Below are 16015 nucleotides of genomic sequence, written 5' to 3' on the forward strand. Positions count from 1 at the left end.
CAATTTCAAGGTAAGTCTGGAATGTGTAACTCAGTTTAGTTCGATGATCGTTTACCTCTCTTAAGGCACGTGAGGTCTGGAGTCGTCTCGTCGGCCTTGGCCGTCCATGAACAGAGTCGACATTGATTATTATTATTATTAGTATTATTATTAGTATTATTATTAGTATAATTATTATTATCACTATTATTATTATTATTATTATTATTATTATTATTATTATGTGAGTGTCTCATTGATCTTGGAGATCCTATTACCTCTGTTGTATCTGTTCTCAGGCTGAATATTGTTTAGGCTAATGCTGTTTACAACTGCTACTATCTTTCAGTTTACTATATATTAATTTTTTTTTTAATTTCGCATATTTGTTTACTGTCCTGTATTTTCTTAGGTTAAAACCCTACGCCATCGTGACTCCATGTCACTGGTATGTTTATACATATATTGGGAGATTGAAAATTTGCATAAAATGGAGTCTAACATATGAATAGACTTCATTATATCAAAGAAACGTGAAATGAGGAGAATAACGTGAGTGAAATGGAGATCGTTGGAGGAGTATCGGTAATATGTAACATGGAACGATCCGAAGAAACTCCTTATCCCCCTATTTTGTCCACCACAAGGAACTGTCATTCCAGTCAAATTTTCGTTTTGAAATAAAATATGCAAAATGAAAATTAAAATGCATTCTGTCCAGCACAGAGCTACACTTACTTACTTACAAATGGCTTTTAAGGAATCCGCAGGTTCATTGCCGCCCTCACATAAGCCCGCCATCGGTTCCTATCCTGTGCAAGATTAATCCAGTCTCTACCATCATATTCCACCTCCCTCAAATACATTTTAATATTACCCTCCCATCTACATCTCGGCCTCCCCGAAGGTCTTTTTCTCTCCGGCTCCCCAACTAACAGTCTATATGCATTTCTGAATTCGCCCATATGTGCCATGCCCTGCCCATCTCAAACGTCTGGATTTAACATTCCTAAATGTGTCAGGTGAAGAATACAATGCGTGCAGTTCTGCGTTGTGTGTATATACGGAAGATTAATGAATGTGTGACCAAGTTTGATTTCATAGCTACAAAAAACAGTGACGTGTTTGTAGGCTATGTAATTTAGCCTAAACTTGTCTTATTTGTTGCCAGCGTCTTGCTAAATTGAGCAATTAGGAAAATACTTAAATTCCGACTTTTTGTGGCAATTTAATAGAAATTCTACTTCATGGCTTTAGAAAAGGAACGGTTTTGAATTATGATAGTACTGTAAAATGGTAATTTTTACGTGAATTTAAGAAAGAAGAAAAAAATAACAATATCCATATGAGAAAGATCACACTTATAAGGTACACAAGTTATCCCTTTCACAACAATTCAGCTCTTTTGTCGTTTATATTCTATTTTATTTTAGTACATTTGAAAGGTATATATAGGGTGTGGCAGTGGGATATGACGGTTTTATAGCCCTGTTGTGGGACACTCAGGACGAATTAAAAGAAAACGCATACCTATACTGGAAGTAATCTAGTACAATGCAATTTATTAATGTCTGATTACTTTTTAGAAACACATTTCGTAAGTAGCCTCCACGGCAACGAATACATTCCTGCAATCTGCTATGAAATTTCTGCATAACTCGCCCCAACAAGGCACTAATTTTGTTTCTTACGTTTTATTTCAGCTGGATGATGATGCGAGGCTTATTGCGATACACTCTACTTTTCAGATAATCCCATAGGAAGTAATCAGCTGCAGTCAGGTCGGGAGATCTTGGCGGCCAGGCAATTTCTCCAAATCGTGAAATTATTCGTCCTGGAAACATGTTTCGTAGACAGTTCATTGAACCATGAGTAATGTGTGCTGATTATTTCCTATGGGGTTATCTCTAAAGTAGGGTGTATCGCAATAAGCCTCGCACCATCATCCAGCTGAAACAAAACATAAGGAACGAAATTAGTGCCATCGAACCTGTTTGTTGGGACGAGTTATGCATAACTTTCATAGCAGATTGCAGGAATGTATTCGTTGCCGTGCAGGCTACTTACGAAATGTAGTTTTTAAAAAGTAATCAGAATTAATAAATTGCATTGTACTAGATTTCTACCAGTATATGCTTTCTCTTTTAGTTCGTCCTGAGTGTCCCACAACAGGGCTATAAAAACCGTCATATCCCACTGCCGCATCCTATAGCTATAAATGAAATAATTTAATATTAACTTGGCAGTCGAAAGAAAGGAAAACGTTTCCTTTCTGAAGTAAACACAAGTAATTCATTCTTTATAGTGTCCAATAATAACATATCTCAATTAGTTTATAAATATATTACAGTTTATGCAGCTATACTTAGACCTATGTAATGAAATTTGCACAAATACACATAAAGTAGTTACATTAATAATTACATACATACATACATATATATACAGGGACATCACTTTATTTTTACCAACATTTTTAACATTAACCTGGCTATACTCGGAAACACTGTTGCCCCCTTCCATTACAGAAGTTTGATGTTACTAGTGCAATATGTAAACAAATCATTTTACTAGGTATAGGAGGAGAGAAAAGTAGTGTATCCATTTATGTTGTAGGGAAATACGATATTACGATTTTCAGTTTGATCATCACTTTTACGGAATTTATCAAAATACAGTAGAGTAGTAACATTTTTTTTTTTTCAAAAACTCAACTTTTCAGGCGGCTATATTCTTTATGTAATGTCTACTTTATTTAGCATATTAATTATTGATGTTATCATACAATATAGAGAGCGCATTTAAATTGAGGGGGTCATAAGTAAAGGGCTGTAAGTGCACTTAAGTTACTTTTGAGAAAATGGGGTTTAAATATTTAAGCTTTCTTAAAATCGGTGAAATTTTTTATTTAAATTTTAATATGTGATGCGATTAAAATATCCCTTTGCCACTAAAATTTTAGATACTTTTGCTTACACTGGATGCACTTAACTAATGTTATTACAAATGTCACTAGCATTCCTTTGCTTCTAGCCACCTCAATTCAAAAAAAGCTAATCTGAATTTTTAAACAAGTTGCTGAAAATGGTTGCCATTCATTACAATGCAGGCTTCAATTCAGTACGCATATTATTAAAAACATTTTGAAGCATATTCTCTGAAATTGAATTTATCGTTTCTTGAATATAATTTTTTAGTACGATATTATTAATATAGGTTCTTTCTTCTATAGAAAACGCAATCATATTTATGAAACACACTATACACTTCAGTGTCTACTTCACTGCTTGAAGACTTCGAATGCAACAGCGGCCGTAAGTTTGTGTGTCTGACGGGAGCAAGGACATTATTGAAGGGGTGAGAGTGAAGTACATTCAGAAATGCAGGTACAATAAAAATGCAAGTAAAAATAAAATGATGTCCCTGTACTAGTGATTAATAATGCCATTATAAGCACATTCCTTTCTTAAAACAAGATTATTGCTAAATCAGGAGAAACGCCTTGGAGGATCATCGTCCTAATCACACGGTACTCCCGTACTCGTATACCATTACCAGAGCTCTTTGTTACCACGCAACGAAATTGTTTGCTTTTCACGAGGAAAAACTTTTTTCATTAACAGGAACTCTTTCTTGTTGTTTGTGAGTTTATTCTACGTAATACGACAAATTACGAAGAAAATCGTCTCATTTTACTTGGGATATACAGTAAAACCCCGATTATCCGTCACCCTATTAACCGATTGGTGGATTATCCGACTGTCATTCTCTCTCGCAGAAAAAAAAATATTAAGTATTGCACATTATATTAGTATCAATATTTTCTACACAGTGTTTTTTTACAAACCTTTACCCTTACGCATTATGGCGTACTCTTCTAACTGTTTAACTTCTGTGCAAAATGTCTTTTACAAGCGTTAAAAGAAAGCATGTTGCTACTACGTAAAAAAGTGCAAGTAATTGAGTGGTTTGGAAAAAGAGGTGGTTCATCTCACATCATAATACGATAGGAATTACAATTGCGTGCGATTTAGGCTATTGAAAAACAAAATATAAACTGTATAAAATTTGTAAATCTACAACATGAGAACTCTAACATTCCTATCTTTCCACAGACAGTCGTCATAAGGAGCTTCCTTGGCCATTAAAAACCCGTCGTTGAAAACCAGACTTGAGCACAATAAATAATGTTTAAATAACTGACCTATCGAAAAATCGAACAAGAATTGTAAAAAAAAATCAGACTTAAATTAGTAAACGTCTGATCCACTACCTAGTGTATTAAAATAAAAGACCCTGGAGGAAATTACGAAAATATTATCTACTTAAATTATTAAAACTTTTTATGGTACGGATTATCCGATTTTTTCGGTTATCCGTTCACTCCACCGCCTTCATTACCGCGGATAATAGAGGTTCTACTGTAATGTCATTGTCTTGCTGATTTCAGACGAATATTCTTTGTTTTCTACAAATTATTTTATTTTTATTTCGTTAGGCCTATACGAAGTATTTCAGAAAGTAATGTGATGTTTCAAAATGTGGTTTTAGAGATTGTTCCGGCAACACACGCTTTCTGCACCACTTGTCTAGAAAAAAAAGTGGGCGTATGTGTCTATGTAAAGCAATTTTTTTTCATAATCAGTATCTACTAGTCAATTTATCCGGAAATAATTCAGATGAAATATAACAATTGTAGTAATAAAGGTATTTATTTGAAATCAAAAATACAAATTGCTCATGAACTCTAAATCTGAATAAGAAGGTTTATTTAAATTTTATTTCCTGCATAGGCCTAAGATGAATAGATAAATGTTAATGTTATGTTTTATTTAACGACGCTCGCAACTGCAGAGGTTATATCAGCGTCGCCGGATGTGCCGGAATTTTGTCCCGCAGGAGTTCTTTTACATGCCAGTAAATCTACTGACATGAGCCTGTCGCATTTAAGTACACTTAAATGCCATCGACCTGGCCCGGGATCGAACCCGCAACCTTGGTGAATAGATAAATGAAATGAGTAACTCAGTAGGAGAAATGAGTAAATTTTCATGCAGAATTATTTAATACTTTTGTATGTGAATTGTCCAAGTCAAAACACCCACTAAGCTACAGTAAATGAGTTAGGCACTACCCTTACTAGAGAAACCCCCTTTGCATTTTGAGGTGATAGTACGATTAGGACCGCATTTCAACAAATATTTTATATACATCAGTGAAACAAAGCAAACACTGAGTAACTTTTAATTTCCGATTTTCGTAATAGAAAAATAATATTAGAAATTCTTAATCACAATGTAACTTACATGGCTCTGTATCTATTTTACATAAACTTGTGTTAATTAATTATATAATTTATATTATCTACTTAATCAAGTTTATCTATATATAAAGTCAAATGTGTTTAATTTTTCTGTATTTGTTATAGCTCTGATCACTATATAACAGATTGCTCAGCCTTATAGCTTTGACGGCAACAAATTTTATCAAGTTTACTATACTACAATCTAGCGACAGTAGAAGTCACGTCATAATTCCCATTTGAATTGCACGAAGCAACTGTACTTCCATCTATCGGTTGTTTTATATCGACGGTGGCGATTCTGGTGGTTGTTTTCTTCCACATGCTACCATTTTTAACATTGCGGTGGGCAATCTGTTATATATACGTGATGAGGGTTATAGCCATTCCTATTTCTTTCTTCCTGTTCTCTGTTTCTGTTCTTCTGTGAATAGCCGTTTCATGTGAATTTGCGAGTTCGTGCGTGCGTTCGGAGTGTGATAGCGCGTGTGTGTGCCTGTCAAACGAGTTAACAGAGGTAGAATGTAAAGAATAACGTAAAAATGTGGTTGTGTAAGACAGACACGAATGTAACTGTTAATATGAGAATTTAATTTGTATCAGAATACAGAAAATGTAACATATGAAAGCTTAATAACACTAAGTGCATTCATCACTTATTGATATTTAACTTTCAGCAGTTCCCTAGATTTCAATCTATCACCTATGGCGATCCTGGATAAATTGACTCGTATATACTGGTTATGAACGAAATCTATTCAATAGTTTATAAGAAATCGTTGCACACGGTCAGACAGACAGATTATAGGCTTACGACATGCACAAAACTAAATTTTCGTTATGAGGGATTTTGGAAACGTACGTTTCAGTGAAAATACTGGAATGAATTTTTTGCAACGTCTTAATATCTTCTCTTTATCCTTCCATAAATAAAATGAAAGTAATGGAGTAGGATTCCTGAAAGACCCGAAGGAGATGAAATGTGGTTTCAAAAAAACTGTTGCAGGCTATATAACTTATTGTTTGACTAGAATTGCAATGATAGAAGAATGAACGATTTAAATACCGAAGGTTTGACTTAGAGTTAATTTGGAAGATCTCGACACATTTAAGAAAATTAGCCATTGCGAGCATGGTTCGTAGTGAAACAAGTTCGAACTACAAGATATATGTATTTACTGTGATTGTAATCTGCGTAAGTGAATGTCGTGACTTCAACTTGTGTATTACGTTCACAGAAGGCAATAAACACAATGCATGTGAGTTACACTTTTCTTTTCGGTCATGAAATATAAGATAATAATAATAATAATAATAATAATAATAATAATAATAATAATAATAATGATTTATTTAACCTGGCAGAGTTAAGGCCATACGGCCTTCTCTAACACTCAACCAGGAGTAAAGACTGCGTTACAAAAACACTACAAATTAACAAATTACACTACAATTTTACACACAAAACTGAATAAGATAATAATAATAATAAAAAATAAACAACAAATAAGAAGAAATCAGACATAATATATAACATACAGAAAGAAAGAAAAAAGCATAATAATATGTGAACAGCAGGTCAAAATAAATGAGGCATACAAAAAAAAAAGACAATTATTCATAATAATAATAATAATAATAATAATAATAATAATAATAATAATAATAAAGAAGAATAGTAATAATGATGATAATAATAATAATAATAATAATAATACTAATAGTAGTAATAAAATAGTGCAGTACAAAGTATACAGTGAATACAATATTTCTAAGTACACACAATAAGGAAAATTAAGATTATATATAGCTCAACTTATCACATTAGAGATATAACATTATCGGAAAATATGAAAACAAAAATATAAAATAAGTTGAATATCATTAGAACATAAAAAAATGTGAATACGTGGAAACATGCAATACAACACTTGTCATAATAGTAAGTTAGTTTGGCAACTCGTCATAAGATAATTTTCTAACTTGGATTTGAAAGAATTCAATGTTCGGCAGCCCTTGACTTCAGGCGGCAGAGAGTTCCAGTGACGAGAGGTAGCAACAGTGAAGGATGAGGAATACAGAGACGATGCGTGAAGTGGAATTTCTAGCGTGTTATCGCGTTGTGCTCGAGTATTAATATTATGATAGCGAGAGAGAGTATGAAATCGAGCGAATAAATAATAGGGGGATGAAGAGTGCATAAATCGATATAAGAGAGAAAGTGAGTGCAGATAGATAGGCTACATCTTTAGTTTATTGTATCTTGACTGGATGTGTGTGATATTAGAGATGCACAAATTATTGTATAATTATACATTTTACAGATTAGTTAAGGCGTCAAAGTGATTACCCTCAAACAATTTTATCTTTGTTTCGAGTGTGCTGTTATCTTGTGAATGAAGATGTATCTCGGGGAGCTTTCAACACTGTGACCCTTCTAGGGCGCTGTTTCTATGAAACGTTTCGTGTTTTTGGTCTTAGGAGAGTTCGCAATTCTCCATACAATTTTTAGTGCCACTTTGTCCTTCTATCTATTTTTCTCTCTACATCTATGAAACTACTCATCTTCGATTTAATCAGTTTTAATTAAATTCTATACTTTTATTTTTATTGATATCGAACAAATAGGGAAAGGCACAACTCTCGATACAAACATGGAAGATCAATTAGTTCGGCATATCCTTCGCCTTGATTCTAAAGGCTATAGGTATGTATTAACAATTAATGACGTAAGAGAATTGACATCCTGACGGAATGCAGGATAATATGTTTGAGTACAATCAGGTTCTAGCCGAAAATTGATGTAAAATAAGAAGACATTACCATTCTCCCAAGACACCATCTGCACAAGGACATTTAGGCTTGCCTCATTCCTACCTACTAATACTTCCTTTGAAGAATTGTCGCTAGTTCCGCTGCTAACATTTCCATCTGGTGGCAAAAGAGTGAAAACTGCAAGACTAATAACGTCTGAAAACTATAGGAATCAGCTGAAGGAGACTAAACAACAAAAAGAAGTTAGGCTTTCCCACACAAGGAAGCTGTCTAACGCTCGACATGTAGGGGGAGGTAGATAGTTCATCAAACAATCTGGACAATCATTCCTACCTACTAATACTTCCTTTGAAGAATTGTCGCTAGTTCCGCTGCTAACATTTCCATCTGGTGGCAAAAGAGTGAAAACTGCAAGACTAATAACGTCTGAAAACTATAGGAATCAGCTGAAGGAGACTAAACAACAAAAAGAAGTTATGCTTTCCCACACAAGGAAGCTGTCTAACGCTCGACATGTAGGGGGAGGTAGATAGTTCATCAAACAATCTGGACAATCCAAAAAGGACCTATTGTGCCTTGTGTAGTGGATATTACTACGATGACAATGCTAGAGTACTTTGTATTCACTGTGTTGGAGAATACCAAAAATGATTTCACGAGGCATGTGTGGAAAACGGCACCGATGAAAAATTCACATGTGATCAACGGGAATAGGAGTATTATAAAATATTCAGAAACATATCAGGAGCGAATTTGTGTTGTAAATTTTAGCATTCAAAGTGTCTCTTATGTTTGTAATACTATGTCATAATCTCCCCATTTTAGGACAAGTCGACACTTCAGCATAAATTTGTATCTTTTTAAATACAGTTATAAAAATGATCACATTGGTACCAGATAATATATGAAAAGTACGAAAAACATGTCCATATATATTTATGAGGAAAATTAAAACAACATTTGCATAAATTAGTCTCAAAATTAACATTTTTTCCTTAGTGTGTCGAAATGTTCCTAAACGACCCTAATCATAGATTGCAGATCTGACTGGAAAGATGAATTAAGACTGAAATAACGCAGTTACTTCCAATATCAATGGACAATAAACTTGAACTATTGGTCGTATCAGAAGCAGATAAAGTGAGTATTTTACTTTTTAGGTCCGTACAGGTTATTGGGTACAAACCTCAACATGAGGAACATGAACAAGAAGTAGGCCTAGATGATGATGGGAGGGATGAAATCTTAATTGCAGCTCTAGCATGTGTGTTAGCTTTGATGAGTAATTTAATAATCACTACGTCATATTTTTTTGTTGCTAAAGATGCAAGGACACGTCTGACAACAGGATGACAGCACACACAAATCCCTAGCCGTTCATTTTATAGAGTCATTAAACAAGCTCACAGTAAGAGAATCTCTGATGTCATCACGCCGAAACTGGCGTCATCGGCTGTTGATACAGCATCACTAAACAATAACAGACTCTCCTTTTTCTTCCTAATGATAAAACCTGCGCGCTAGATATTCCGTCCCCCACCGCCTCGAATGAGCTTATGAATTATTTAAGCAGTGCACTCAGATTCCCTCTCTTTTCCCTCAGTAATAGACCTAAACGAGGCTAACAGAGAGCATACATTGCCGGCAGTTCGCGCCTCCGGCGATAAAATTTGCACTTTCCTCGAATTAACGACACTGAGTGCGCGAAAATCCCATCATATTTAGCTCCATGTCTCCCTATCTTCCTAATAATTTTCAAAACGAAATTCTCGCTTTACAAGAAGAGGGGTGCTGTGACGCGCTCATGTTTTATTCATCCACTTATGTGTCTGCTATTTTGTTTGCGAGAGTCCACTTTGAGTCTGCAATTAATTCGAGAAAAATGCGCCGTCCATTTTGTTTAATGGCTGATGACGTCAGAGCGGTGTGATCACAGGGTGTTCTCCATTTTCTGCATCATTCACGTCGTAATAATTGCTTAGAAATACAGGTGTAAGTTTGTATGCGACAGTTCATTTTAAACCTGACAGTAATTCCAAATGATGATATTCGATATTTTTAAACGATCAATGATGAAAGAAAGAAGTGGTGATATAACCAAAACCACCGTTTTTGGCGAGTGAAATAAGTAATGGGAACGTTAAGAGCGAGTAGCTTATCTTTGCCGCAGTCTGTAAGCGAGAAAGCTGATAACTCTGATTAGCAGATTGCTGAAGTGACTTGAGTCTAGAAGGTAGTACCACTCTCAGCTGAATTGGCAACAGATGCCACTGACTGGGCTTGTACTGAAGGACATGCGCCGGAAACGCTGGCGCTGGCTGTACCTTTCTGCATTTCTCATGAGGTGATACCCACTTGTGATTGCAACTATCATTTAGCATGCAAGATTCCATTTCGATTAGCCTGGTTTTTAATAAATATTTTAGTCTGATGTATAGGCCTACCTTTGAGATAGACTAGTGATGTGAGGAGAGAAATGTTCCGAAGAAAATTTTCAGGAAAATCTCCCGCTATACTTTTCCGAAAAAAAAAATCCGCCTAATCACATTGTTACTTTCTTCGCTCTCTGGTTTATAGCATCGAGAGCTGTATGTGTGTTGCTCACTGACTGGATTAGCCAGCAGCTTATCACGCGTAACTCGTAAGCAATCTAAAGGGCGATAGCTATATCAATTAGAGGTCTGCAGGGCCGAAATACTTTGGCCAGGCCTGGTCCGGCCCGATCTGAACCAGATCCGAACCCTATACAAAACCCTAGATTAGCTTCTAATTATTACCCGAGCACGACCCGAAACCCGAAGATTAGCAGATAAAGCAGAGGTCAGAGGCCACATGGGTCAGGAACAGCTGCGAGAGATATCACTTCAGTAGGAGTATCAGAAAGAGTAATCTACAAGTGTGCCAGGTACAGTAGAGCGTCTCTTTTAGGCACAGTGAAAACGTAAACAAAGTGCAGGTAACGTGTGTGAGGAGGACGAACAGTGCGATAAACACGAAGGATGGACAAGGTTTTAGTTACAACATTTAAACGGAGCATTATTGAAATTATATTTTCCAAAAACACACAAAACAAAAAACACAAAGTGCATAACGTTATCATAAACACATTTTAACAAACAAGCAATTGTAACGTTAAAATAATTCAATATAAGAAATCAAACTTTGCTACTTACATGATGTTGCTTTCAAGCAGCATTTTTACGGTCATGAATTTCATTCTCTGTATGACTAACATAATATTACCGTCTTATGTGGCCGCATTAACAAAACTACAGTACTGTAATTATGTTTAGGAAATAGTGTTGTCACTTCGGACCAATATACTGTAGTTGCGTTAATTCGGCCACAGAAGACGATGATATTATGTTAGTCATACAGAGAATGAAATTCATGACCGTAAAAATGCTGCTTGAAAGCAACATCATATAAGTAGCAAAATTTGATTTGTTATATTGAATTATTTCAACGTTACAATTGCTTGTTTGTTAAAATGTGTATATGATAACCTCATGCACTTTGACACTTTGTATTCTTTTGTTTTGTGTGTTTTTGGAAAATATAATTTCAGTTAATGCTCCGCCATAAATGTTGTAACTAAAACCTTGTGCATCCCTCGTGTTTATCGTACGGCTCGTTCTACTCCCCCCCCCTCCACACGTTACCTGCACTTAGTTTACGTTTTTACTGTGCCTAAACGAGACGCTTTACTGTACAAGAAATAATCAATGCTCTGTGTTTATGACAGAATAGAGACGAGACAAATGCCGTTACGAAATACGAAGTCGAACTAAACAATAACTTACGATACTGGTAGTCTTCTATTGTGGATGGGTGTTCGGTGGACATATAATAAAATTGTGTATTCATTATTTTTAATCAGTAGATATATTTCGCGGAAAAAAAAAAAAAACATGATTTGTGTTTCTTTAAAGCCTGAGTCTGGACCGAACCCGACAACCATAAGTGAATTTCAACCCAAACCCGGGCAGGCAGACCTCTAATATCAATGGGTTACTGCAGTAACTGCGAAGCAAAAAATCATTTGTCACATTTGCTTTACCGTAACATTGATATTGCTTAGAAACATGCGTTGACGAATATCATTTTCTGAGATCTAATCTAATTTATCAGAACATTATTTACCTCACTTGGAACTAATGTATGCACACACACATACATACACATACAGTAAAAGCCCGATGTAGCGCGGTTGTTGGGGATATACTTTACCCTCGCGTTATATCGGAAGTGATTATAGTCCACGTGTTAAGGAAATGACAAGTCACATGGAGATGGGTAAAGGCGGTAATTTAATGCACTATAACGTCTCTATACATAAATTTAAATAAATACACATACTGTAATTTAAACTAGACACTCGCCAGTTACGCAGTTTGTTCCATAAAACTCTAACATGCAGTTCCTCATGTCCCATATGGGGATAGTTCAATCATGTTCTGGGCCGGTATCTGTTATGGTCGCCGGACAGTAGCCTACTTGTGCCTGCCAATGACAATATGACTGGAGTCCAGTATAGAGACTCCATCCCAGATCCCATTGTTGTACCCATTCGCTAACAGTATGGTGATAACTTCATTCCAGAAGATGATAATGCCCGAGCACATCGAAGTCGTCTTGTAGAAGAATACATTAGACAAGTTGGCATTATGAGGTCGGAATGGCCCGCGAACTCAGCAGACATGAATCCTATTGAACATGCCTGGTATCAGCTAAAATCTGCAGCAAGGCGTCGCAGAAACCCTCCAGGCACCCTGGCAGAACTCAGAGATTCAGCCTTTGAAGAATGGAATAGACTGAATCAACAATCCATTGATGATCTTATTAACAGTATACCAAGATGAATAAGGGCATGCTGCAATTCAAATGGGGGTGTTACATAATATTAAGGGCTTGCCGTAATGCAGTAGGGAATGTAACACAATATTGAGTAATTAACTTCAGTGTTGATAAATACATATTGTCATTTATTTTTGTTCATGGGTTGTTTTCAATAAATATGCTCTTGAAATAATGTCAAAAGCTATATTTAAATTTCTGTATTTCAAATTTATGGTAGTTCTTCAGTTACTGATATAACTTAGGTGGTGCAAAACGTTTTTTTTATGCTTTTAAAAAATCAGGGCTCTTCTCTATGGACATGTCGGTTGCAAGATTGCTATGCAAAACAAGAGTGAAAAGAATATACTCTTCCCTAAGCATTTCTGTGGAGATATAGGCCCTAAATACTGCAATTTTGACAGAATATCACAACAAACATTCAGCTTCAAATGTTTCATTAAACATTCCGTTTTTTTTACTATTGATGCTTATGAATATTTACTGGTTGAAATGCGATACTAGACTTAAGTTATCAGTGTTATCACATTCGTGGGTTCCAATTCCGCGTAGAACTTAATGCTTCCCAATATTGTATGTTGTGCTGTGTTAGTTGGACCACCGCCATCATGCTCACACAACGTAATGGAATCCTTGTGTATTCGCCTAAAGATAGGCTTGAAGAGCCAGAAAATATACTTGGAGTAAGCGCAGTTAATCCCAACTATGATTAAGTGGACTAAATCCCCTGTCTGTTACGCAGCTGATACGGGTTCGTGTTCCAATCTGGCCTGAAAGTTTTAATTGAAAAATCCATAGTGACACTCGTGACAGACAAGGTTTCAGTTGGGAGTTTTTCTCTGGATTCTCCCATTTCCCCATATTAGGCACCTACATTACTAATTTACAATTCATTTTATATATCAATATGCCTGGTAAATTATTAAATAAGTATATAATAAATTTCAATCTTAAGACATATCAACTTGCAAATGTTTATTTGCTATGTAATAACAATATGAACGTTTTCGCCGTTTAGGGCATCTTCAGATATAACAAAAAACATATAATCTGGACCTATAACAGCAAATTATGCAAATGACAAAGAATAGAAAACAATATAGGCTATGTAATATATTCATCCTGCATTATGTCATATTTACATATAGCTCATGAATCTTATGTATTACATATATTGTTTTCTATTCTTTGTCATTTGCATAATTTACTGTTATAGGTCCAGATTATATGTTTTTTGTTATATCTGAAGATGCCCTAAACGGCGAAAACGTTCATATTGTTATTACATAGCAAATAGACATTTGCAAGTTGATATGTCTTAAGATTGAAATTTATTATATACTTATTTAATAACCTACATTACTACTTCACGTTCTCTCTAAAATTACCATTTCGTAGCATTTCCCCGATCACCGGTTGGGGAACAGCAGAAGATTAGGGTTGCCTGTCTCTCAAGTCGAATACACAGAGAGCCTTAACCCAGTCAGTTGATATGGTTTGAGAATGTGTCTAGCTTGGGGAATAGTGCACTAGATAAGAGATGGTCTCCGTGCTGGATCATATGGCCTCTTCCCCCGATTCCTAAATAAAATAAAAATCCCAGTTAAAGTGTAATAAGTTTTATAAAGAAGTAAATAACTTTTAATTCGACAGAGGTCTGGACATCAGCCGGAAATAATGTCTTCCCGAAGTTAATATTTTCTTACAGTGTTAGTTTCTCTTTCCATGTATTGTGGGTCCCTATCACCACGGCATGGCGCGTCCTGAGGTTGCGGATAGAGGAGACGGCCTTCAGATATGGAGGGTAGCTGCGAATATATTGAATAAACAGTCGTGGACAGTCGATAAGGGGTGGTCCTCCACATCGCCGTAAAAAACAGCTTGTTACGAAACCAAACAATAAAATATGGATTTGAGGGAGGTAGGATATGATGGTAGGAACTGGATTAATCTTGCTTAGAATAGGGACCGATGGCGGGCTTATGTGAGGGCGGCAATGAACCTCCGGATTCCTTAAAAGCCGTAAGTAAATAAGTAAGTAGTGAGTAAGTAAGTAAGTGAGTGAGTTAGTTAGTTTCTCTTTGCAATTCTTTTTCTCAAACTATTATATATTTCAAGAAATGTTCCTTTCGATGCTTTCCGCTCCCACTCTTGTAAGAAGTTTCGAAGAAATAGATCTACTACATTAGGGCTAGCCTGAAGTGATAAGTACAAGGAGAGGATAGTTTTCTATCTATATCTAGCCTATGCATAATATTTTTATTTTCTTTGCTAATCGCCAATTAAAAGCATTCGTCTCATGACTATTCATTTCCTGCACTTTGTTTTATATACAGCGATGTAATTTCTCACGCGACAGATCGTAGTAGGCCTATCTTGCTGAGGCTGATCTCATCCCAAAGTTCACACCTGGAATGTAGCTGTGATTGGTTGCGAAGCTGTCGACGCGGAAGCAAAGGCACGGGACTGAGACAGTCTTCAGCCGCAGTTTCCTTTTATAGATATAACTTACATAAGTACCTATACTTTTTTCGCTGCAAGGAAAATTCTGATGTAAACACAAACACGTGGCTGTCATACCCGTGATTGGCTCCCAGTCGAAACACTCACACAACGCAGGAAAACATAGTTCCGTATTTGGAAATCATAACCTTGTACTATTTTAAAATAAAAATTGAATTCTAGTTATTAAAAACGACGAAACATATAACTTCACTCATATGTAAAACGCTATGTAAAAGAAAAGCTACTTTTATATTTCATTATGTACGTTGTGAGCGGATGAATACTAAGAATAATGCCAAGGTAGTCTGTTCTTGTAATATGCTGGCACCACATGAGCTTGTTCTCGTAAGCACGTGTTAGAACGGCTTCTGCATAGGCTACTCAATGTGTGGTTATTAAGCATAAGAGTGGAAACCCTCTCAAAAGCGGAGGGAAAGAAATAGTGTTGAATGTATATAGTAAGTTCCAACTAATAAATTATAAAGTAACAGTTTCCTAATCAAACGAATGCATAGTAAGTAGTGAGGTTAGGTCTACCCTGGCGAGAAACGGGAAATGTTTAACATGAAACAGAATGTACAGGGGTGGGAGGGATCA

This window comes from Periplaneta americana, chromosome 3 (assembly GCF_040183065.1).
Source record: "Periplaneta americana isolate PAMFEO1 chromosome 3, P.americana_PAMFEO1_priV1, whole genome shotgun sequence".
Lineage (NCBI taxonomy): Eukaryota > Metazoa > Arthropoda > Insecta > Blattodea > Blattidae > Periplaneta > Periplaneta americana.